We start from the raw sequence: 25,984 nt of genomic DNA on the forward strand, positions 1-25,984 counted from the left end.
ACATGAGTTGATAAGATAAATCATTCTCAGAATGGAAATTTTCCAAAAATAAAAGTATAAAATCTGTAATAATTTTTTGTGAAATAAATATACATATATAATGTAATTATTAACCTAGCAAGAAAATAGTATAACATCACAAGCAGCCTGTTTTTTTTGCATGTCTATCAGGTTTTCTGCATAACATCAATATTGAAATATTAGACTTATTTGTAGGTAAAAATATAGGGAGATATACACATACACAGAATATTTATAGAAAATTTATGGAGATTATACAAGAAACAAAATAGTTTTATCTAGAACATAGGATTATCAACTCAAAAAATTGAGAGCGAGCTTTCCATTTTTCTTCCCACCCATCTCATATTTGAATATTTCATCATAATCATGCAATATTGTGTAATAAAATATAGTTAATAAAAGGATACAATAACATGTAAAGTAATTTCTAAAATATTTCAATAACAATGAAAACAGGCAATCAGGGCAACAATAATTCCAAAGTTATTTGTAGAATAGTTATTTATGAGAGTGAAAATTAGAAAAACATAAATATCTCAATAAACAGCAGTCAATTATTGATTATAAAAATATATGCATTTTCATACCATTAAATTGTTAATGAGATATGGTATCTAAAGAAACATGAGAGGAGTGCTTATAATCATTCTAAGTGAAAATCAGAATACAAAATATTATATGATAATTTCATTTGCAAAAATTATATGTGTATATGAACAAAGTCTTGAAATGGAATATTCAAAATTGTATGGTGGAAAAATGAGATTTGTTTCAAACAATGTTTTTATAAGAAATAGTCTGGGTAATTCAGGGTGAAGAGGGATATATATGAGTAAAACACAACTTGGTTATAGAAATATTGGAAATTGAGGACCAGTTCAAATTCAAAGGCAGAGTGACTCAGTATTCTCTCTTTAAGTTGAGTCATGTATAGGTTCCAAACCAAAGTAAAGAGTAGTTTAGATTCCCCCTGTGATGTCAGCCTCAACGTGTTGCCCAGCCATTTGTTACATCAGGACCACTGATGAAGCTGCCATCTTGAAACATAGGTAAAAAGTTGTCAAAATAGTTATTTGTAAAGCATATTCCATCCAAGATGAAAAAAGAGTGTTTTCGGGTAGACACAGAAGTGAGTAAATTTAACTAAGAATATTTTCTTCAGGAGAGATTTTTCACATTATTAGTGCTTAATTGTATTAGGAAAGTGTGAAGTTTCAAAGCATGTAGATAAGCTGTATAATACCTGCTATAAATGTGTATATGTATGGGCATATATGTATGTGTAAATTTTTGTTATAAATTCTTATTGAAACTGAGAATGGGGTAGGGCAGATATTTGCATTCAATTTTTCATATAAAGACCAAGTTTCTAACCATTAAGTCACTTGGCAAGCAAACAACAAGCGCTGCATTTTTAAAATTTTGATAGGTATCAAAACTTTTGAAAGATATTTTATTTTTTTTCCAAAATAGACATGCTTTGGTTCAATCCATTGAGGTCTTGAATCAATAGATAAATCTGCAAGAGGCCTGGGCATCTGCAGATTTACAAAGATTCCTGAGGAATTCTGGTACACAACAAAGGCGGAAGTAACAGAGTGTAGAGCACAACAAAGGAATTCGGAGTTTAGCCCACTGATCTCCCCAAGATGTCAATTATTTTCTTTTCTCTACAGATTAAATCTTTGTCAACTGCATTCTGTCTACAGCTTATGATTGGTGATGAATAAGAGTGTGGCTGAATTCATTCTGTTGGGGTTGACACAGGATGCTGAAAAGCAGAAAGCAATATTTGGGGTCTTCTTGATTTTTTATCTTGCAACTCTTTTGGGAAATTTTCTCATCATGGTGACTATTAAGGCAAGCCAGAGGCTTAGCAGTCCCATGTACTTCTTTCTCTTCTACCTGTCCTTTGCTGATGCTTGCTACTCTACAACCATGGGCCCCAGGTTGATTGTGGATTCCCTTGTTCAGAAAAGGATAATTCCTTACAATGAATGTATGACTCAGGTGTTTGCATTCTATTTATTTAGCTGCATGGAGAACTTTGTGCTCATTCTCATGGCCTTTGATCATTATATGGCCATTTGTAAGCCCCTGTGATACACAACTATCATGAGTCAGCATGTCTGTTGTGTGTTGGTGATTGTGGCTTGGGTGGGATCTTGTATCCATTCTTCAGCACAGCTTTACCTGGCTTTGAGATTGCCCTTCTGTGGCTCAAATACTATCGATCACTTTTTCTGTGACTTGCAGCCCTTGTTGAAACTTGCCTGTATGGACACTTATGTGATGAATTTGTTAGTTGTATCTAATAGTAGGGCTATATGCATGGTGTGTTTCATAGTATTGCTTATCTTCTATGTAGTTATTTTATATTCCCTGAGAAACCACAGTGCAGAAGGAAGGCGGAAAGCTCTCTCCACCTGTACATCCCATTTTATTGTGGTTGGCATATTTTTTGGGCCATGTATATTCATGTACACATGACCACCAACCACATTTCCAGTGGACAACATGGTGACTATGTTTTCTTCAATAGGGACACCCTTACTTAACCCTATGATCTATACACTGAGGAATGCAGATGTGAAAAATGCCATGAAAAAGTTGTGGTGTAGCAAGTGAAAAATTCAGCGGATGAATAACTTAGGGGGTGTGCCAGTTTGGATATATTATGTCCCCCAAAATGTCATGTTCTTTAATGCAATCTTGTGTGGGCGGATGTATTAGGTTGGAAACTATTGATTTTTTTCATGGAGATGTGACTCAATCAACTGTGGGCAAGACTTTTGATTGGATAATTTCCATGGGGTTATCACCCCACCCATGGGTCTTAATTAAGTCACTGGAGCCATATTAAAGAACTGACAAACAGAAGGAACTCAGTGCTGCTGCAGCCGAGACAGTCATTTTGCAGACAGCCAATGAAAGTAGACTTTTGCTAGTCTGGAGTTTGTCTGGAAGAAACTAAGAGAATACTCTCAGAAGCTTAGAGGGAAACATCCTGGGAGAAAGCCTTCTTGAAACCAGAACCCTGGAGCAGATGCCAGCCACATGCCTGTGCCTTCCCAGCTAACAGGTTTTCCAGATGCCACTGGCCATTCTTCTGTGAAGGTATCCTATCGTTGACACCTTAGCTTGGACACTTTTATGGCTTAAGACTGTAACTTTGTAACCAAATAAACCCCCTTTATAAAAGCCAATCCGTTTCTGGTGTTTTGTATAATGACAGCATTAGCAAACTGGAACGGGGGAATCTACTTCATATTTCCTGAACAATTTAGGTTATGTTATATAAACAGGAAAGATAAAATATGCTTACCAAGAAATAATTAACAATCTGTGCCTGCCTCATAATCACTTTGAACACACTCTGATGATTCAGCTGAATTCTATCAGCATCTAGGCATTGTCACATGGTAATTTAACTTTGTGTTAATATGTTTATTGAGAAACAAGTGTTCTGAATAACAATGAATGATTGTGTGTGAATATGTATGTGTCCACCAAATTCCTTTTCTTGATTTCCTTCTAGTCCATCACAAAATTTATCAAAATGAGCTAGTCTGTAAGGGACTGGACACATAAAGTGTCAAACTGATGTCTTGCCAACCCAAGGAGTTTAGAATCCCAGAGAGGAAATCTGATTACCTTGCTTCTTTAGTTCAATGGAGGAGATTTAAGTCTAGATCCCAAGCTAATCTATGGAATAACTTCCCTAGGTCAGCTGCTATCCCTGGCACAATCCCAGGCACCCCAAAATATAGTGACTTAAAATGCTGGTTCAGCATGGACTGTTATTAGTCCTGAACTCTGGAAAAAAGATGAAAACATTTTATAAGCTAATAAAAATATTATCTGGGAATTTTCATCTTTGATTTGTTTTCTAAGCTCAATTTGTTCTCCATTGAGTTTTCAATATTCTTTTTACAAAACTTTAATGATTATTTTCTACCAAGTTGATACATCTTAGAAAATTGAATGTTCTAGATTTAGACTTTTTTAAAAAAGTACCCTAGCCCTTGGGTTTGAAACAATTTTTGTGAAATTATCCTTCCATCTTAAACTTATATTTCCCCAAAATGGATACTGTTGTACTGTGACCAATACCCTTTGATAGCTTTCATAGGTGAATGTAAGTCTTCAATATGTTTAATCCAAGTTACCTTCATTTCTAAAATACATTATTTTTCCAGGTGAGCAAGTGATGTGTGCCTTCAAGATGGCAATTACTAGTTTAAGAGTTGAGGTATGCCCACATTCTCTCTGTTCATTGAGAAACTTCCCAGGTGGTTGTGTTCAGTTCCACTTTTGTCAGGGACTGAGCCCAATCCCTGTGAGCTAAGTCCACTCCTCCTTTAGGAAGGTTTACCAGTTTTTAGGGCTGTTAAATTTTGGGTAGTTCTAATGTGATGAGTCAGTGGAGAAGGGTTGGGCTGCACAAAAAGTTACCACTTGCCTCTTCATTTCTTTCTATGCCATCCCTTGGTCCTCATATCCAAGAATGTTCTTAATATCTCCCACTTCAAGTATTCTTTACACCCACTTTAGTCCTTTAACTTCAGTTAATTCCCCTGACTCCCTTTTCCATATACCCCAAGTCATTTATTCTCTGGGAAAGGAAAATCTGATTTTATGAACAGGCTTCAGGGAATCATAGTCTAGTATGTACTGAGGCTAGTTTCTATAAAGTAACCCCCCTCCCTTTTGTGCAAGCTGGATGAGGGGGAAAAACATATTCAAGTTCCAGTGAAATAAGTGAGGGAGGGAAATACACAAAAAACAAACAGATTTTGCTATGTGAACTTTTCACATTAGTTTATAAAGAGAGCTGCCTTGTCATTCTAAAATGTTGATAGTCTGTGATCCACCCTTTGCATATCTTCAAATCTCTCATTTGCTTGCTATTTTGATGATTTCTTGTCATGTAGATTTTTAACTCTTTGCTAAATACAGCTGATAAGATTTATTTTGTTAAAACAACTCAACTTGCTGCTCTAATTGCTATTTATGCCTTTTGCGCCATCCAAATTTTTGAGGCCAAATATCTGTTATCATGTTTGTCATCAGCACATTGTATTTGATACACTTGACTTTTTTTAATATCTAGACTGCATAGGAAAAAAGAGTATCTTTGGTTTCTTCTAACCCCTAGATGTTTTAACAAAAACTGTAATAGAATCAGTATCACTTCTAACCCAATGTTCCTTGTTTCAATTCAGGTACATTGACAATAAATCAGAAATCTAAGCTTAAATTATAATTTTTTGTAATTTATTAGTTTTCCATTCCTACATAATAAATTACCACAAATGCAATGGCTTAAAATGACACCCACTTGCTGCCTTATGATACCGTACTCTAAATGGGCTTGGCTGGTTTCTGTCATGGGCTGAAATCCAGATGTGCTGTGCTCTTACCTGTAGGTACTGGGGGAGAATCACTTTCAGGGTTATTCAGATTGTTGGCAGAATTCAGTTCTATGCAGGTGTAGGACTGAGGCACCCATTTCCCTTCTTGCTGTTAGCCAGAGGCCCCTCTCACCATCTACAGACCACCCTCCAGTTCTTATGTACAGCCTTTCAAACCATGAAACCAGCAATAAGTTGTCAAATTCTTCTTGTGCTTCATAGCTCTCTGATTTCTCCTTTTGTTACCAGCCAGAGAAAACACTTGGCCTTCAAAGCAATCTTTTAACTGCATTATGTGTTCAGTTTGGGTCCGCAAACTTATTGTAATGAAATGACCATTTCAAGTCATTAGGAGCTTTAAATAAGATGGCATTTCTGTTCAGTACGTATATACTGAAGAGTCAATTAACCTTTTGCACAGCACGCCCTGGTTATTCAACATCTTCTTTGAACTGTGACAAACTGTTTTCTTCCATTAAAAGTATAATAAGAGCCAGTGTTAGTGCAAAATAAGGAGCCACAATAAAGGGCAAATTGCACATTTGATAACTCAAGAATAACAGGTATTACAGATTTTAGAAGTCATCTTGGAATTTATTCAAAATTGATCAGAATTGTAAAACTATAAGGAGAGTCATACTTTTCAATAGTGATACTGAAACCAGACTCAGATATAGATGTAAAAAGAGATGCAAGTATTGGTAAAAATTTATATGCAGATATGCATAAATATCTGTATAGAGATATGGCTGTTTCTTGCTTCTTTACATCTCCTTGTTGAGGGGTGGAAGGGAAGAAATGAATCTGCCTAGTTATGGAAATTCATTGAGTATAATGCCTAGGGGATACCAACTCTATACATTTAATAAAGTAATTGATAAAACATTGTGGTAACTACCAAAGAACAAATTACATCAAAGTTCACTGAATTACAATACACTATTGTGATTTCTGTTTTACTTTATTTCATTTAATTCATTATGTAATATATTCTTTTTAATTTATCTTAAAAATTAATGAGTGCTTAATTAACTTTAATTATGGAAAAATATTGAAATATAATGTCTTTAGTAAGGAAAGCTTAATATTGTATAACTTTACAATCCCCGTGGCTATCACTCCCTTTGTTCCCCAGTGGTTAATATTTCCTTCCACATCTTTTCCTATTCATTTATGAAAATACAAGTACTCATAGAAACAATGTGACATTCTTTGGGTTGCGATTTTTTTTAACACAAGTTATCAGACTGTGATTATCTTCATCTACCTTATGGTTTCTGCTCAACAATATATCTTAGTGATTTATCTGTGTTAGATTTGTAAGATAGATCTTACATTTAAATTTCCACCTCATTTTCCATAATAAGTACCTATCCATGTTATTTACATTCTATCAGTATTAGGTATTTATATTATTTTTCAAATTTGCACAATCCTGTAACGTTTATCCCTATAAATGCTTTCTGGGGTAGTTTCAGTAGATAACATGCTGATTCCCCAAGCCATCATCAAAATTTTGTATGGACAGACTTTTTAATTGTATTTTCATGAAACTTAAGAACAGTAATGTATATCATTGTTTAACTCTAATTCTCTTCGTCATAATGAGGTTGAATAGATTTACATATGCTTATTGGCCAACTTTAATTTCCTTTCTGTGTGTTGCCTATTGCAATGTTTTGCTCAATAACAAAATTGGGTTATTTATCTTTATATTTTTGATTTGTAGGAGTTATACATATTTACTCCCATTCTGCCACTTTTTAAAAGACTTTTCTCACATGAAATTTTGTCATATAGGGCTGTTCAGTATATTACATTTTTCTTTATGAATTTGTTTCAAAGGCTTTAAAATTTTCCCCTGCCCTAAGGTAAAAATATATTCTACTTATTGTTCCTCTAATATTGTTTTTCTGGATTTGATTTTTTTGTGTATTTCAACCATCTGGAATATATTTTTTTCATGATTAGTGAGATAGTTTTCTTTTTCCTTCATTTCCAGATGAAGATTGAAAATCTCACATCAGTTACTGAAACACCCATTGTTTCACATAAATTAATAGTGTCAACTTAAATAGTGTGTGTTTTCTGATGGTATTAGAGTTTATCAATCTGCCTATTCCAGCATTGCTTTAATTGCCATAGCTTAATAAAAATCTGAAAAAGTGTGCCCACCTCTTTGTCCTTTTAAATAGTTATCTTAACTACTCTGGATAACAAATGTTCTTAAATTTTGGAATCAGCTTTTCAAATTTCATGAAATTTTTCTCAGATATTTCATTTTTATTTTGAATGTATGGATTAAATTGAGAAGAACTGACATCTTTACTATATTGATATTTCTTACACATAAACATGGTATATATTTTTACTTGCCTCAGACTTTTTATATTGTTTAGTAACATTTGAGGAGGGGATTACACTATCAAAGACAGGAGAAGGGAATCACAGTTAAAATAATTTTTAATTTTTAATTTAAAAAATAGTATGCCAGAGCTCAGAACCATTACAATTGGACTTTTGCTTTTGTTAGTGATACTTTCAGTGATTTTGAAAGAAATTAACTAGAAGGTATTAAATTGGGTCCTTGAATAGAATGCAAATCATAAGTCCATGAACTTCCTAAATAATTCTTAAAATCTCTGTGTATGTCAAATGTTTATTTTTCTAAAACAACTTGATAGGAAACCATACCAAGGAAAGGGCATTTGTCAATTACTGTTTTAAATCTTCAGGAGCATGCCAACAAATTTTATTCAATATCTAGGGTTATTTTTTTACAGAAATGAGCCTTGACTTTAACAATTTTATGACACATTTTAGATTGGGTAATTTATCTTTATATTTTAATAAAGATTTAAATCTTTATTAAAATTAAAGTTGGAGAAAGGAAGTAAGAGATGTAGTATAATAATTTCTACCAAAGAAAAATTTCCTTTTTAACTGGAAAATTCCAAGAAACAGCCCATGAGTCTATAGTGAACCTGGTAAGGAAGAAAGTGGTTCTATTCAGAGAGTTACAAAGTGGTGAATCAGATCAAGGAAAAATTATCTGGATGCAATTTGTCCCTCCAGTTGTGCTACCATAAAAGGAAGTGACAGAAAGTAAACTAAGGACAAAAATGATGAGAACTCCAGACTTAGAATGGAATGGCTTAGAATGGAAATTGAGTTTGGAAAAAAGGTAAATTTCAAGAAGCCATGACCGTACTGGAAGCCCAAAAAATAGAGAAACATTTTTCCTCAAAGATCTGCTTTTTACTCTTTGTTTTTCTCTCCATTATTTTTAATGTCATGAAATGTTCTGAAGGCTCTTTCTGAGATTGTCACCCAGGGGTCTAATACTTAAAATAATGAACCCATTGAAGTCTAATGACATTATTGCATTTTCAGGATTTCCCACAGTGGTAGTCAAAGGGAAATGCTTAGAGTACATAGTAGCTTTTCCTACACATTAAAAAATAGATAACCTCATTGCTGTTTAAAGCAAGCCAGAGATTTAAAAACCATTCTTAAGGTATAATATTCAAATTAATCTTAAAATTGACATGAAAAAATATTTTACCTTTATTATTCACTTTGTTATTCATGGAAAGCATGAGACTTTGGCACTTATTACAATTGCAATTAATTATTTGCACTATTATTGTTATTAAATATCCACACTAATATTCTACACTCTGTGTGGATAGAGACAACCTGTATTTTGTTCATTGCTGTACTCCTAGCACCAAGTAGACTGATTGAATCATAAAAAATCAATATAAAATTAATGAATGAATGAATGACTGTGAAAATGAATCAACAGTTTCAAAAATTCTAGTGCTTCAGGGATATTAAGCTACCCTTCTAAATTATCAACTCCACAGAAGCCATGGTACATTAAAACATCACAAAATTTATTCTCCTGTTTCTTTTTAGTGATGAGGTGCAATGGCCACCTGCTTGGTGCTATTCTCACTTTGCTCTCTTGCAGTTCTCTAAGGAAATTTGCACATTCTGCTCAACATCAGGGGCAGTGGCCTCAGTGAGCAGCCCATGTATTTTTTCCTCAGCTATCTGTCCGTCATGGATATCTGCTTCACCACCACAGTGGCTCCCAGACTGATCAAGGACTTACTGGCCCAGCAAAAGACCCATCTCCTCAACAGCTGCATGGCCCAGATGCTTTGTGTCCATTTCTTTGGTGCTACTGAGATCTTCATCTTGGTGGTCATGTCTTAAAACCACTATGCAATCATTGCAGACTCCTTCATTATATGATCATCATGAGCAGGCAGGGGTGCTATGTTCTGGTTATGGCCTCTGCTATTGGAGCATTTATCCACTCAGTCATGCAGGTATTGATTATCTTGGAACTTCCCTTCTGTGGCACCAATCAGGTAGACCACTATTCCTGTGATGTACTCTTCCCCTGCTCAAGCTGGCTGGCATGGACACCAGTATGCTCATTATTGCAATCATTACCACCACAGGAGTACTGTCCATTTTTATTTTCATTGACTAGATAATTTTCTACTTCATCATCCTGTCCACCCTGAGGACCTGCTCATCTGACAGCCACTGCAAAGTCCTCTCCACCTGCAGATGCACATCACTGTGGTGCTCATGTTCTTCTTGCCCCTCATCTTCACCTATGTCCCCACAGCTGATTCTGTCAGTGATGACAAGGTGTTTGCCCTGTTTTGCACCATGGATGCCCCCAGTTCAACCCTCTCTTCTACACACTGAGAAATGCAGACATGAAGAATGCCATGAGGAAAGTGTGGTGCCAAGACAAGCTGTTTGAAGGGAAATGATGCCTGTGGTGTTTGAGTCCTTTGGTCCATCTTGTTCTTTACATAGAATCATTAACACAAACAAAGGCTGTTGGTACAGAAGGATGCTGTGCTCCCATCAGAAGATGCAAGTTTCAAAGAGAGAAGACCTGTCATCTACCCTTTTTCTGTTACTTTACTTCTTTGAGCCTGTGTACAAAGGCAATAGATCAGATGATCTTACCCCTTCCCACTCTAACATTCTGGAACTTATTTTGTCCCTCCTGATCCCAGGCATCATGGACATGATTGTCCTTTTATTTGAGCAAATTTTAAAGACAGCATGGTTTGGTGGTCATTTTCCACTTTAGGAAAAAAATAACTTGACTGAGATACCGCTTATAGATAGAAGAGCTCTTGGCACTTCTGTTTTGGAGGTTTCCATTATTACAATACATAATAAAGCAATACTAAAAAAAATGTAAGTTTTATGAATTTTAACACTTTACATCCAACAAATTATGCTTCCAAATAATACAATGCAATGCAATTATACTCTTCATACTATAATCATAAAAGTTATGAATACATGCATACTATAATTAACCCTGTGCATCATATCAGTGGTATACTCCAATGCTTAGAAGTTTCAAATTGAATAGTGAATATCTTCTTTCAGTTTTATAAATGTACTTCTGTGACTGTATTTATAACTGCATATTCATCAAAAACAGCCTTCTTAGAATGTCTTCATGAGTATACATTTGATGCTCTTTTTTCAAGGAGCAGTGTGGAAAATCTCCCACCCTGTGAAAGGCCTTAAACTTAAGAAGGGACATAGCTGAAGAGATGGACATTCCTGGGTGATAATTTGTTAATCGTCCCTGAACATAATACAATTTCCTCCTTTGGGGTTTTCTTTTACCATTCAAACTATGTAATATTGATGTCACTCCACTCAGACAGGCTCTCATATCAGATGGAAATATATAATATTGGTTAAGACTGACTGAAACTGGGGCATAGACCAAGATCACCTTTGGTGTACAAGATGTTTCTTTCATCTATGCAAGATTTCTTGAGCCATGTGAACTTGAAGGGACCTCTGATATATATATAGTGTCATCCACTCCCACAACACATGGGAGGAACATAACTGATGCCCAGAAAATGGGTAAATGTTCACCAAGCTTGCAAATGTGAGAGAATCAAAACTGAAATTTTCTGGTGTTCCTTCCTCTACACCACAGCACCCATTAAACAAATGAATTCTGTACATTTAATGTATTATTATCCCATATGCAAAGGGAGACAAATTTAAGTTTAGGAGTCCATTTGCAGAAATTAGCTATAAGTGATGAAGATTTCAACAACACTTTTTCCTCCCTAAAAATTCCACATATATACTGTTTGAAAAACTAGGGAACTTAGATCCCTAAGGGGAGGCACATAAAGGATGAGGAATATTGAAAATGAGACAAGAAAGGTAATAGTGAATCAAGTCAGAGTCTAATTTTGATTTTGGTTCTGTGATGATACCCCATGGTGGGATTATCTAATTCAGGAAGGTGAAGATCAACAGAGTTCTCTGGAGCTTGATGGGCAAGTGTGAAATGTTGGTGTTTATTCTAAGAAGGCTGTTGTTGATGAATATGTAAGGCACATTTTCTAGTAATGAATTAGATTAGCTGATTAAGAAAAATTACCTATTTGGTTTCTCTGAAAAGAGATAGGCTTTCAGGAGTCTATTTGAACATGGCTTGTATTTATCTTTTGTTAATCCTCTTCCTATAATTATCAACACAAGAAGGGTGAAAGGAATCTACTCAAGTATGGTTAATATTGTGTCCATCTCTTCCTATACATTATCCATGGAAGAAATAGTAAAAGGGAGGCTGGCTGCACACTTAGATTTTTAGAATTTGGCCTTTATGTGTATAATAAAAGTCATGTGCTCTCACTCAGTCCATTCTCTCTAGCTTGATTTTTTTTTTTCACTGTTCCTTGCAAACTGCTCACAGTAAATAATCAGGAGGCTTTATAAATTCAAGAATATGTTTCAAAATTCCCACTTCCACATTTTTTTGAGATTCCATCTTTTTTTATTTTTCCCCTTTTACACAAAACAAAGTAGAAGAAATAATAGAAGATTGAAACTGCAAAAGTAGTTAATCAATGGAACACATATACTCAGTAAAGATCCAGACAGGAGACAGGTTTATTTACAATGAGGAAACACATGCAAAATTAAGATATCTTTCATGTGAAATATTAATAAAGAAATCAAAGATGCTACATATGTACCACTGTATACAGCAATATTGAAGGGGGCAAAAAATACTTATTTAGGGACAGATATACCACAGAGTCCAGGTTTCATGGTATCAGTGCAATCAATTCACAAAACTATATTACACCTAGTTAATCAGAGTTTAAGAATTATTCCCAAATATGTCACAATATATTTGGCCTTCAGAGGTTCACTCCTACAGATTTCAGCTTCTCTAAATGTCTAGCCACTAGAGGAGACAGAATGATTATAAGAGGCTATCCAAGGAGTTACAAAACCTTTGTAGATCCGAGGCAAAATTACCATCACCAAATACCAAATGCCATGACCATGTCCTTCTTAGACCTTTCAGCTCAATATGCTGTGTAACAAAATATTCCAAGACTCATGCCTTATTCATCAAGCATTTAATTCTTGCTCATATGTCTGTGGATTAGTGGGGGTTCATCTGATTTAGGCTGGACTTGGCTGAACTTAATTCCAGACTTCAAGTTTGGGTTGGATTCAGCTATACTCCATGTAACTCTCATTCTTTGTGTACATCACAGAGAAGTCATATCTTATTCTTTGCAGATTCTATTGTATTGAAAGCTGCTCACCATGCAACAACTGGACACATCAGAACACTGACAAAATGAAGCATGCCCATTCATGTGCTACCAAAAATAGTTAATTACTGGAGACCCTAACATGTGAGAAATATTTTAGTCCCCTGGATATGTTTAAATGAATAAAAGGGAAGCCATATGGAGGAATATGAAACCTATCTTTACACATTCAATTGTATGTTGCATGGAAATGTGTTTAAAATATATTATGCACCAGAGGACAGAAGTACAACCACTAATCAGAAGGTATAGGGAGATATATTTTCATTGTTTTGCAATATAAAATAAATTTATTCATCAGCAAAATGAGAAGTAGTGTCATTTATTTTCAACAAGGAAGGCATCTGTTTCACAAATCCACTTCTCCCATCTTGTGGCAGCAAGGTTAGGAAGCAAAAAAGCTGGTAATCAACATTATAATCATACACCTATGGAATAAATTTTTGTTGTTGACAAGACTTTATCCCATTGAAATTTGGGAAGTCTGATTTATTATCTTTCTTTGTCATCTCCTTCCAAAAAAACCAAGAGGGTACTCTCTGGGCTCCTCTGATGGGGATTGACTCAGAAACTTTTGCCAGTAGGAATAAGTTTATGAAGTCATTGGTAAAACCTGAGGACTATTTCACATGCTTCCCTTCCCAGCTTTTGAGAACGATGAATATGTCAGCCTTCACCTTCTTACAGACCTCAGGACCTACCGTATCACTAATATTATCCCATTATGTTCAAACATTTAGTGCTATGGCAAACAGGAAGGAGTATTGTGGAAAAATTATCCCATTAATAATATATATTTATTTCAGTTTTCTTAAACAGTTCAATTTTAGCTCTCTTTGTGTTGGTAGGCAGAGCAAATGGGAGTATATATCCAAAGTAATGATGTTTGGATTCCACCAAGTCACAGACCTCTTAGGGCTAAGAACATCAAATATGCAGTCCCAGTGTTTCTGAATTCAAGTTTCCTGAGCAGCTACCACTGGCTGCAAAAAAAAAAAAAACAAAAAAAAAACAAAAAAAAAACACAGTAGGAGCTTTTAAAAAATACACACTTTTGTGTGCTTCTCAACTGCAGCCATCTGAATCAGAATCCCTTGGACTACATCCTGTTAGCTATTCAAAAACCCTCAGGGTCATTCAAATTACGATCCAGGCTTGAAAAGCACTAATCTTGTCCTCATTTGATAATTAAGGAAATAGAGGCCCAGAGACTCCAGTGAGTAGATGTCTGTGCTGAGGCAATAACCACGGATTTGTGTGAGCCCAAGGCAAAGGATCTTGATTTCTCAATTACAACTTCTAACCCAGATTTATTGCTGCTTTTGAGCTTTCTCATCTAAATTTTGTTGTTGTAGCAACATCATCAAGCATTTCTTAAGCCTTAACTATATGTAGACCTTAACTTGAGTTTTACACATGCATACAAAGATGTGTGTCTGCACACACACACCTGTACACATACCACAACCATAAACACATACACAGGAATTGGATAATCTGACTGGCATGAGAAAATGGGACAAAGGCAGAGGAATAGTCAGTGATATGGTCATCTGCTACAAGAAAAAAAGCCCATGTTTTGTCTCATGTGAAGGAAAAATATATCACAGAGGCAAGTTTCAGTTCACATGAGAAAGGCATATGTCTGTATCTTCAGAATGAGTTCTCTGGAATTCACAGATGGTAATTCTGTTTGATTAAGCCAAAAAAGAAGTAAGAAATGGCTCGATGTATTCATTAAAGCTGTTGGGTTCAAACATTGGAGAAAATGTGGTTTGTTAAATGTTCATTATAGTAAATTCTATTTACCCTGTTGATCTGTGACACAGTCATCTATTCTTAACATTGAACTGTTTTTATTCATTTTTTATGATGGTTTGAAACTGAAAAGTATATTATTAATGTTAATCTGTTCCTGGGGAGTGGACCCATTATATGTAGGACCTTTGGTGAGTAGGACCTTAAGTTGAGACCCACATCATCCATGGTGGGCCTCAACACTCTGACTGGAGTCCTTTGTAAAAATGAAATTCAGCCAAAGAGAGCTAAATCCAGGGAAATAAGGAGATGAAAACAATGAAACCTGGAAGAGAAGGGACAGACCAGGAAATACCATCATGTGCCTTGCTATGTGGCAGAGGAGTTGAGGATTGCCAGCAGCCAGTCATCTGCAAGAAAACATTGTCTGCTCATGCTTTGATTTTTTTTTTTTTGTAGTATATAGTTTGCAATAGGTGTATATATATTTTTTCCTACATGCCCCTCTATTATTGCCTTCTAGGTATAGTGTCTTACATCTGTTCTAGTTCATGAGAAGGATTTCTAATATTTGTACAGTTAATCACAGACATTGTCAACCACAAGATTCACTGAATTTTATACATTCCCATCTTTTAACCTCCAACTTTCCTTCTGGTGACATATGTGACTCTGAGCTTCCCCTTTCCACCACATTCACACACCATTCAGCACTCTTAGTTATTCTCACAATGTGCTTCCTTCACCTCTGTCCATTTTCAAATGTTTAAGTTCACCCTAGTTGAAATTCTGCTCATAATAAGCCACCACTCCCCATTCTTTAGCCTTGTTCTACATCCTGGTAACTTATACTTCATGTCTATGATTTTACATATTATAATTAGTTCATATCAGTGAGACCCTGCAATATTTGTCCTTATGTGTCTGTCTTATTTCACTCAATACAGTGCCCTGAAGTTCTCCTCATCAACCCCTTTTTTTAAGATGGTTGTGTTCACACAGCATACATTCTGTCTTAAGTAGACCCTCATTGGTTCCCTGTATAGTCACATATTTAGGTATTCAGCACCATCACCACTATCTATATATATCCCCATTTCTTCCACAAAGGAGGAAAAGTCAAAGAAGGTAGAGAGACAAAGGAAAGAGAGAGAGAGAGAGAGAGAGAGAGAGAGAGAGAGAGCTAGAAAGCAACAAAACAAAAGATAGCATTAAACTAAAGTAGAATAATGAGTCAGACAACATCACCAATGCCAGGAGTCCCATAACCTTCCCCTATGCACCCCACCATATGCATTTACCTTCCGTATATTGCCTTTGTTATAGTAAAGGAAGCATAATACAATGTTTCTTTTAATTATAGTCTCTAGTTTGCATTGATTGTATTTCCCCTCCCAATCCCACCCTATTTTTAACACCTTACAATGTTGACATTCATTTGTTCTACCTCATGTGAAAACATATTTGTACCTTTTATTAGAATCATTGAGCACCCTAGGTTTCCCTGAGTTATACAGTCCCAGTCTTTATCTCCTGCCTTTCCTTCTGGTGTCCCACATACTTCTAACCTTCCTCTTTCAACCATGCTCACAGTCATATCTGTTCCGTGTACTTACATTGCTGTGCTACTATCTCCCAAAACTGTGTCCAAACCTCTCGCTCCTGTCTTTTCCTTTCTGTCTGTAGTGCTTCCTTTAAGTGTTTCCTGTAGAGTAGGTATCTTGTTCACAAAATCTGTCATTGTCTGCCAGATGATATTTTAACCTCACTCTCCTATTTGAAGGAGAGTTTTGCCAGATACAGGATTCTTGGTTGGTTGTTTTTCTCTTTCAGTATCTTAAATATATCACCCCACTTCCTTCTTGCCTCCATGATTTCTATAGAGAAATCCACACACAGTCTTATCAAGCTTCCTTTGTGTGTAATGAATTGCTTTTCTCTTGCTGCTTTCAGGATTCTCTCTTTATCTTTGATGTTTGATAATCTGATTATCAAGTGTCTTGGTGTAGGCTTATTCAGATCTATTCTGTTTGGGGTACGCTGTGCTTCTTGGATCCATAATTTCATATCTTTCATAAAAGATGGGGAATTTTCAATGATTATTTCCTCTATTATTGCTTCTACTCCTTTCTCCTTGTCTTCTCCTTCTGGGATACAAATGACATGTACATTCCTGAATTTTGTTTCATCCTTAAGTTCCTGGAAATGTTGCTCATATTTTTCCATTCTTTTCTCTCTCTGTTCTTTTGTGTGTAGGCTATCAAGGACATTGGTATCCAGCTCTTGAGTGTTTTCTTCTACCTCTTGAGATCTGCTGTTATATGTTTCCATTGTGTATTTCATCTCTTGTATTGTGCCTTTCGTTTCCATAGATTCTGCCAGTTGTTTTCTAGGACTTTCAAATTCTACCTTATGTACATCCAGTGTTTTCATTATATGCTTCATCTCTTTTGCCATATCTTCCCTAAACTTTTTGAGTTGATTTAGTATTAGTTGTTTTTTCCTGTATCTCAGTTAACTGTAAGTTTGTTCCTTTGGCTGGGCCATAACTTCATTTTTCTTAGTGTAGGTTGTAGTTTTCTGTTGTCTAGGCATCTGATTTCCTTGATTATCCCAATCAGGTTTTCCCAGAGTGGAACAAGTTCAGGTCTCAAAAGGAGGCAATAGTATCACATCTCCCTGAGTGTGTGTCTTAGAAGATAGGTACACCCTGTGAGGCCTCAAGTCACTGTGCTTTACTGCCCAGCAGGTAGCACCTGTCAGCCTGTAACTCCAGACTGGTGTATGGAGGTGTGGCCTGTGGCTGTTTTCCCCAGACTCTGGGGTCTGGTTCTGAATGGAAGGCAGGTAGTAGAGCTTGGCACCACCTTCTTCCTCTTGGGGAAAATATACCCCCTAGGGAGAGGTCATATACATTTGAATAGTCTCTCTGCCTGTGTTAACTCCAACTTTCTCTGGGTCAGAGCACTGGAAACTGAAAACGGCTGAGGCTTTCTCCACTGATCCAAAAAAGGGACAGACAGCCCCCTTCAGGGCCAGTCCATGGTCACCTTCCAGCTCTCCAAGGTCAGTCATCACCAAAAGCCTCTGCCTGCTTGTTGGGGATTTGTATCTTGTATTGAGCAGTCCACATTTGTTAATTAAATCCCCAGTTGGAGCTCAGCTGAGCTATATTCACTTGCTTGGAAAGTGCTGCTCTCTAGCACCATGTAGCTTATCATTTTGGGCCATGGGGAGAGGGAGCTCCCAGCTTGGATCTACAGTTTTTACTTACAGATTTTATGCTGTGATCTCATTCCTCCCAATTTAGGTTGATGTATGATGAGTGGACAGTCATGTTTGTCCCCCCTCAGTTATTCCAGATTATTAACTAGTTGTTCCTGGTTGTTTCTTAGTGGTTCCAGGGGGGAAACTAGCTTCCATTCCTCTCTATGCCACCATCTTCTTCTCTGTTCATGCTTTGATTTTGACATTTTTCTCAGCCTCAAAACTATAAGCTTGAAAGCTAATAAATTCCACCTGTTAATAACAACTTATTTTATTATGTCTGCTCCCAGCAGCCTACTAAACTACATCTGTCACTTTATATTAATAGGGAATGCAGGCTACAGACTCCAGGTAAAGATTAGAGTCCAGTTAGCAGAAGCACTAACTTTTTCCTGTAAAATGTGTTATTATTTAATATCCCCCCCCCAAAAAAAAAAAACTCCGCAAGTTTTGTATTATTGTCTTCATTGTGCAGACGAGTTAACCAAAGCTGAGAAAATATAAGGTCATACAGTTTAAGGTATCATTACTTCCAACTGATTGCTATTAGCCTCCAAAAAAACTTTCTTACCCTACAGTTTCTTCATTGCATTATTTACTTCTGCATTTCTTAGTGTATAAATTAAGGGATTTAGCATGGGGGTGATAATGATGTAAAAGAGAGTGATTATCTTATCCTCTGAAAAGGTAGTATCAGGGTGCATGTACATGAAAGTACAGGGACCAAAAAAGATGATGAACACAGCCATGTGGGGGCCACAGGTAGACAGGGATTTGCCTCTGCCTGCTGCTGCCTGCTTTCTCAAGCACATCAGGATGACAGTATAGGAGATTAGCAAGATAACAAAGCCCCCAGAGTGTCAGTCCCACTGTTGTCTGTCATGACAGCACCAGCAACGTATGTGTCTGTGCAGGCAAGTTTCAGCACAGGGTAGATATCACAAAAGTAGTGGCCTGTCTCATTGGGTCCACAAAAGGGTAGCTGGAACACCTGAGACACCTGGATAATGAAGTTTATGAACATACCTATCCAGGTTCCCAGCAATATGTTATTGCATCTGTCTTGGCCTATGATGATCATATAGTGTAGGGGGTTACAGATGGCCACAGAATAATCATAGGCCACTACACTAAGAATGGAGATCTCAGTATCAACAAAGAAATGTGACACAAAGAGTTGTAGCATACACAACACATAGGAGATAGCTTTAGTCTTGGCTAATAGGTAAACAGTCATCTTGGGAGCTGTCACTGAGGAGTAACAAATGCCCACAAAATTCAAATAGTTAAGAAAAAAATACATAGGAGACTAGCAAGGGTTGCCAGTGAAAAAAGTCAACATGCTGAGGAGGTATCCCAGAAGAATGACCATGTACAAGAAAGAAAACACCACAAAACAAACATTTGCAACGCTGGGCTGTGCGAAAGACCCCAGAAAATGAATTCAGTTACAATTTTTTATTTTGTTCTTGGAGTTAATACAGTAGGGCAAATTCCAAACAGACAATATAATAATCTGAAAGAAAAACATGAAAGGATAAACAGCATTATTTCTAACACAGAACTCATAGATAAGCAAAGAAGTTCATATTGAAAAATGTGTACATACTGCTGCTTGGCACACATACTAAAAGAATTTGAAGTGCATATATTCTGATCATCTTATCTCCATACAAAAGCAATTGATTAGCCTCAGATGAGAAAACAAAGTCCAGAGAAGTAAAATGAATCTTCTGAGTCACCCACCTAAGGGCCCTACCTCCCTCACCTTTTTAAAAGTTTATTCATCCATTTTTTCCTGAATGTTTATTCAGTTTATATTCTATAAAAGAAACTCAACCTAATTTTTTTTTTTAAATCTTCATTTTATTGAGATATATTCACATACCACGCAGTCATACAAAACAAATTGTACTTTCGATTGTTTACAGTACCATTGCATAGTTGTACATTCATCACCTAAATCAATCCCTGACACCTTCATTAGCACACACACAAAAATAACAAGAATAATAATTAGAGTGAAAAAGAGCAATTGAAGTAAAAAAGAACACTGGGTACCTTTGTCTGTTTGTTTCCTTCCCCTACTTTTCTACACATCCATCCATAAACTAGACAAAGTGGAGTTTGGTCCTTATGGCTTTCCCAATCCCATTGTCACCCCTCATACGCTACATTTTTATACAATTGTCTTCGAGATTCATGGGTTCTGGGTTGTAGTTTAATAGTTTCAGGTATCCACCACCAGCTACCCCAATTCTTTAGAACCTAAAAAAGGTTGTCTAAAGTGTGCGTAAGAGTGCCCACCAGAGTGATCTCTCGGCTCGTTTTGGAATCTCTCTGCCACTGAAGCTTATTTCATTTCCTTTCACATCCCCCTTTTGGTCAAGAAGATGTTCTCCATCCCACGATGCCGGGTCTACATTCCTCCCCAGGAGTCATATTCCACGTTGCCAGGGAGATTCACTTCCCTGGGTGTCTGGTCCCACGTAGAGGGGAGGGCAGTGATTTCACCTTTCAAGTTGGCTTAGCCAGAGAGAGAGGGCCACATCTGAGCAACAAAGAGGCATTCAGGAGGAGACTCTTAGACACAAATACAGGGAGGTCTAGCCTCTCCTTTGCAGCAACCGTCTTCCCAAGGGTAAAACCTACGGTAGAGGGCTCAACCCATCAAACCACCAGTCCTCTATGTCTGTGGTCATGTTAGCAACCATGGAGGTGGGGTAGGCGAATACCCCTGCATTCTCCACAGGCTCCTCAAGGGGGCACTACATCTTTTTTTTTTTTTTCCTTGTTTGTCTTTTTTCTTTCTTTCTTTTTTTTTTTTTAACTTTCCCTTCTTTTTTAAATCAACTGTATGAAAAAAAAAGTTAAAAAGAAAACAAACATACAATAAAAGAACATTTCAAAGAGACCATAACAAGGGAGTAAGAAAAAGACAACTAACCTAAGATAACTGCTTAACTTCCAACATGTTCCTACTTTACCCCAAGAAAGTTACATAATATAGCAACATTTCAGTGAACTTGTTCCTACTACATCCATCAGAAATTAACAGACCATAGTCATTTCTGGGCATCCCCAGAACGTTAAATAGCTTATCTGTTCTTCTTGGATTATTGTTCCCCATTCCTTAATTGCTCTCTACTGCTAGTTCCCCTACATTCTACATTATAAACCATTTGTTTTACATTTTTCAAAGTTCACATTAGTGGTAGCACATAATATTTCTCTTTTTGTGCCTGGCTTATTTCGCTCAGCATTATGTCTTCAAGGTTCATCCATGTTGTCATATGTTTCACCAGATCGTTCCTTCTTACTGCCGCGTAGTATTCCATCGTGCGTATATACCACATTTTATTTATCCACTCATCTGTTGAAGGACATTTGGGTTGTTTCCATCTCTTGGCAATTGTGAATAATGCTGCTATGAACATTGGCGTGCAGATATCTGTTCGTGTCACTGCTTTCCGATCTTCCGGGTATATACCGAGAAGTGCAATCGCTGGATCGAATGGTAGTTCTATATCTAGTTTTCTAAGGAACCGCCAGACTGACTTCCAGAGTGGCTGAACCATTATACAGTCCCACCAACAATGAATAAGAGTCCCAGTTTCTCCACATCCCCTCCAGCATTTGTAGTTTCCTGTTTGTTTAATGGCAGCCATTCTAACCGGTGTTAGATGGTATCTCATTGTGGTCTTAATTTGCATCTCTCTAATAGCTAGTGAAGCTGAACATTTTTTCATGTGTTTCTTGGCCATTTGTATTTCCTTTTCAGAGAACTGTCTTTTCATATCTTTTGCCCATTTTATAATTGGGCTGTCTGTACTATTGTCATTGAGTTGTAGGATTTCTTTGTATATGCAAGATATCAGTCTCTTGTCAGATACATGGTTTCCAAAAATTTTTTCCCATTGAGTTGGCTGCCTCTTTACCTTTTTGAGAAATTCCTTTGAGGTGCAGAAACTTCTAAGCTTGAGGAGTTCCCATTTATCTATTTTCTCTCTTGTTGCTTGTGCTTTGGGTGTAAAGTCTAGGAAGTGGCCTCCTAATACAAGGTCTTGAAGATGTTTTCCTACATTATCTTCTAGGAGTTTTATGGTACTTTCTTTTATATTGAGATCTTTGGTCCATTTTGAGTTAATTTTTGTGTAGGGGGTGAGGTAGGGGTCCTCTTTCATTCTTTTGGATATGGATATCCAACTCTCCCAGCCCCATTTGTTGAAAAGACCATTATGGCTCAGTTCGGTGACTTTGGGGGCCTTATCAAAGATCAGTCGGCCATAGATCTGAGGGTCTATCTCTGAATTCTCAATTCGATTCCATTGATCTATATGTCTATCTTTGTGCCAGTACCATGCTGTTTTGGCAACTGTGGCTTTATAATAAGCTTCAAAGTCAGGGAGTGTAAGTCCTCCCACTTTGTTTTTCTTTTTTAGAGTGTCTTTAGCAATTCGAGGCATCTTCCCTTTCCAAATAAATTTGATAACTAGCTTTTCCAAGTCTGCAAAGTAGGTTGTTGGAATTTTGATTGGGATTGCATTGAATCTGTAGATGAGTTTGGGTAGAATTGACATCTTAATGACATTTAGCCTTCCTATCCATGAACATGGAATATTTTTCCATCTTTTAAGGTCCCCTTCTATTTCTTTTAGTAGAGTTATGTAGTTTTCTTTGTATAGGTCTTTACATCTTTGGTTAAGTTTATTCCTAGGTACTTGATTTTTTTAGTTGCTATTGAAAATGGTATCTTTTTCTTGAGTGTCTCTTCAGTTTGTTCATTTCTAGCATATAGAAACATTACTGACTTATGTGCATTAATCTTGTATCCCGCTACTTTGCTAAATTTGTTTATTAGCTCTAGTAGGTGTATCGTTGATTTCTCAGGGTTTTCTAGATATAAGATCATATCATCTGCAAACAATGACAGTTTTACTTCTTCTTTTCCAATTTGGATGCCTTTTATTTCTTTGTTTTGCCGGATTGCCCTGGCTAGCACTTCCAGCACAATGTTGAATAACAGTGGTGACAGCGGGCATCCTTCTCTTGTTCCTGATCTTAGAGGGAAGGCTTTCAGTCTCTCACCATTGAGTACTATGCTGGCTGTGGGTTTTTCATATATGCTCTTTATCATGTTGAGGAAGTTTCCTTCAATTCCTACCTTTTGAAGTGTTTTTATCAAAAAGGGATGTTGGATTTTGTCAAATGCTTTTTCAGCATCTATTGAGATGATCAATTGATTTTTCCCTTTCGAGTTTTTAATGTGTTGTAATACATTGATTGTTTTTCTTATGTTGAACCATCCTTGCATGCCTGGAATGAACCCCACTTGGTCATGGTGTATGATTTTTTTAATGTGTCTTTGGATTCGATTTGCAAGTATTTTGTTGAGGATTTTTGCATCTATATTCATTAGGGAGATTGGCCGGTAGTTTTCCTTTTTTGTAGCATCTTTGCCTGGTTTTGGTATTAGATTGCTGTTAGCTTCATAAAATGAGTTAGGTAGTGTTCCATTTTCTTCAATGTTTTGAAAGAGTTTGAGTAAGATTGGTGTCAGTTCTTTCTGGAAAGTTTGGTAGAATTCCCCTGTGAAGCCATTTGGCCCTGGGCATTTATTTGTGGGAAGATTTTTGATGACTGATTGGATCTCTTTGCTTGTGATGGGTTGGTTGAGGTCTTCTATTTCTTCTCTGGTCAGTCTAGGTTGTTCATATGTTTCCAGGAAATTGTCCATTTCTTCTACATTATCCAGTTTGTTGCCATACAGTTGTTCATAATATCCTCTTATAGTTTTTTTAATTTCTTCAGGATGTGCAGTTATGTCACCTTTTTCATTCATTATTTTGTTTATATGGGTCTTCTCTCTTTTTGATTTTGTCAGTCTAGCTAGGGGCTTGTCAATCTTGTTGATCTTCTCAAAGAACCAACTTTTGGTGATATTTATCCTCTCTATTGTTTTTTTGTTCTCTATGTCATTTATTTCTGCTTTAATCCTTGTTATTTCTTTTCTTGTACTTGGTTTAGGATTGGTTTGCTGTTCATTTTCTAGCTTCTTCAGTTGATCCATTAGTTCTTTGATTTTGGCTCTTTCTTCCTTTTTAATATATGCGTTTAGTGCTATAAATTTCCCCCTTAGCACTGCTTTTGCTGCATCCCATAGGTTTTGGTATGTTGTGTTCTCATTTTCATTCGTCTCTATATATTTAGCAATTTCTCTTGCTATTTCTTCTTTAACCCACTGATTGTTTTGGAGTGTGTTGTTTAACCTCCAGGTATTTGTGAATTGTCTAAGTCTCTGATGGTTATTGACTTCTAATTGTATTCCATTGTGGTCAGAGAATGTGCTTTGAATAATTTCAATCTTTTTAAATTTACTGAGGCTTGTTTTATGTCCCAGCATATGATCTATTCTGGAGAAAGTTCCGTGAGCACTAGAAAAGTATGTATATCCTGGTGATTTGGGATGTAATGTCCTGTATATGTCTGTTAAATCTAATTCATTTATGAGATTGTTTAGGTTTTCAATTTCCTTATTGGTCTTCTGTCTGGTTGATCTATCTATAGGAGAGAGTGATGTGTTGAAGTCTCCCACAATTATTGTGGAAACATCAATTGCTTCCTTTAGTTTTGCCAGTGTTTCTCTCATGTATTTTGTGGCACCTTGATTGGGTGCATAGACATTTACGATTGTTATTTCTTCTTGCTGAATTGCCCCTTTTATTAGTATGTAGTGGCCTTCTTTGTCTCTCAAAACATCCCTGCATTTGAAGTCTATTTTATCTGAGATTAATATTGCTACACCTGCTTTCTTTTGGCTGTAGCTTGCATGAAATATTTTTTTCCATCCTTTCACTTTCAGTTTCTTTGTGTCCCTGTGTCTAAGATGAGTCTCTTGTATGCAACATATTGATGGTTCATTTTTTTTGATCCATTCTGCGAATCTATATCTTTTAATTGGGGAGTTTAATCCATTTACATTCAACGTTAAAACCGTGAAGGCATTTCTTGAATCGGCCATCTTATCCTTTGGTTTATGTTTGCCATATTTTTCCCTCTCTCTATTAATATCCTTTATTGTACCCAAACTGAATCTCTTTAGTACTGAACCTTTCTCCAAGTCTCTCTGTCCTGTCTTTGTTTCTCTGTCTGTAGGGCTCCCTTTAGTATCTCCAGTAGGGCAGGTCTCTTGTTAACAAATTCTCTCAGCATTTCTTTGTCTGTGAAAAATTTGAGCTCTCCCTCAAATTTGAAGGAGAGCTTTGCTGGATAAAGTATTCTTGGCTGGAAATTCCTCTCACTCAGAATTTTAAACATATCGTGCCACTGCCTTCTTGCCTCCATGATGGCTGCTGAGTAGTCACTACTTAGTCTTATGCTGTTTCCTTTGTATGTGGTGAATTGCTTTTCTCTTGCTGCTTTCAGAACTTGCTCCTTCTCTTCTATGTTTGACAGTGTGATCAGTATATGTCTCAGAGTGGGTTTTTTTGGATTTATTCTATTTGGAGTTCGCTGAGCATTTATGATTTGTGTATTTATGTTGTTTAGAAGATTTGGGAAGTTTTCCCCAACAATTTCTTTGAATACTCTTCCTAGACCTTTACCCTTTTCTTCCCTTTCTGGGACACCAATGAGTCTTATATTCGGATGTTTCATATTATCTATCATATCCCTGAGGTCCATTTCGAGTTTTTCAATTTTTTTCCCCATTCTTTCTTTTATGCTTTCATTTTCCATTCTGTCATCTTCCAGGTCACTGATTCGTTGTTCAACTTCCTCTAGTCTTGTACTATGAGTGTCCAGAATCTTTTTAATTTGGTCAACAGTTTCTTTAATTTCCATAAGATCATCCATTTTTTTATTTAG

The 25,984-nt window shown here is 36.4% G+C and overlaps 3 pseudogenes; 2 read left to right on the plus strand and 1 right to left on the minus strand.

Annotated features, from left to right (window-relative positions):
- Nucleotides 1-1,740: 1,740 nt before the first annotated feature.
- Nucleotides 1,741-2,652, plus strand: LOC119509551 (annotated as a pseudogene).
- A 6,660-nt stretch (nt 2,653-9,312) lies between these two features.
- LOC119508960 lies at nt 9,313-10,237 on the plus strand (annotated as a pseudogene).
- Nucleotides 10,238-18,690: 8,453 nt separating this feature from the next.
- LOC119509552 lies at nt 18,691-19,570 on the minus strand (annotated as a pseudogene).
- Between the last annotated feature and the right edge of the window lie 6,414 nt (nt 19,571-25,984).

The sequence above is a fragment of the Choloepus didactylus genome, chromosome 14 (genome assembly GCF_015220235.1).
Source record: "Choloepus didactylus isolate mChoDid1 chromosome 14, mChoDid1.pri, whole genome shotgun sequence".
Classification (NCBI taxonomy): Eukaryota; Metazoa; Chordata; class Mammalia; order Pilosa; family Megalonychidae; genus Choloepus; species Choloepus didactylus.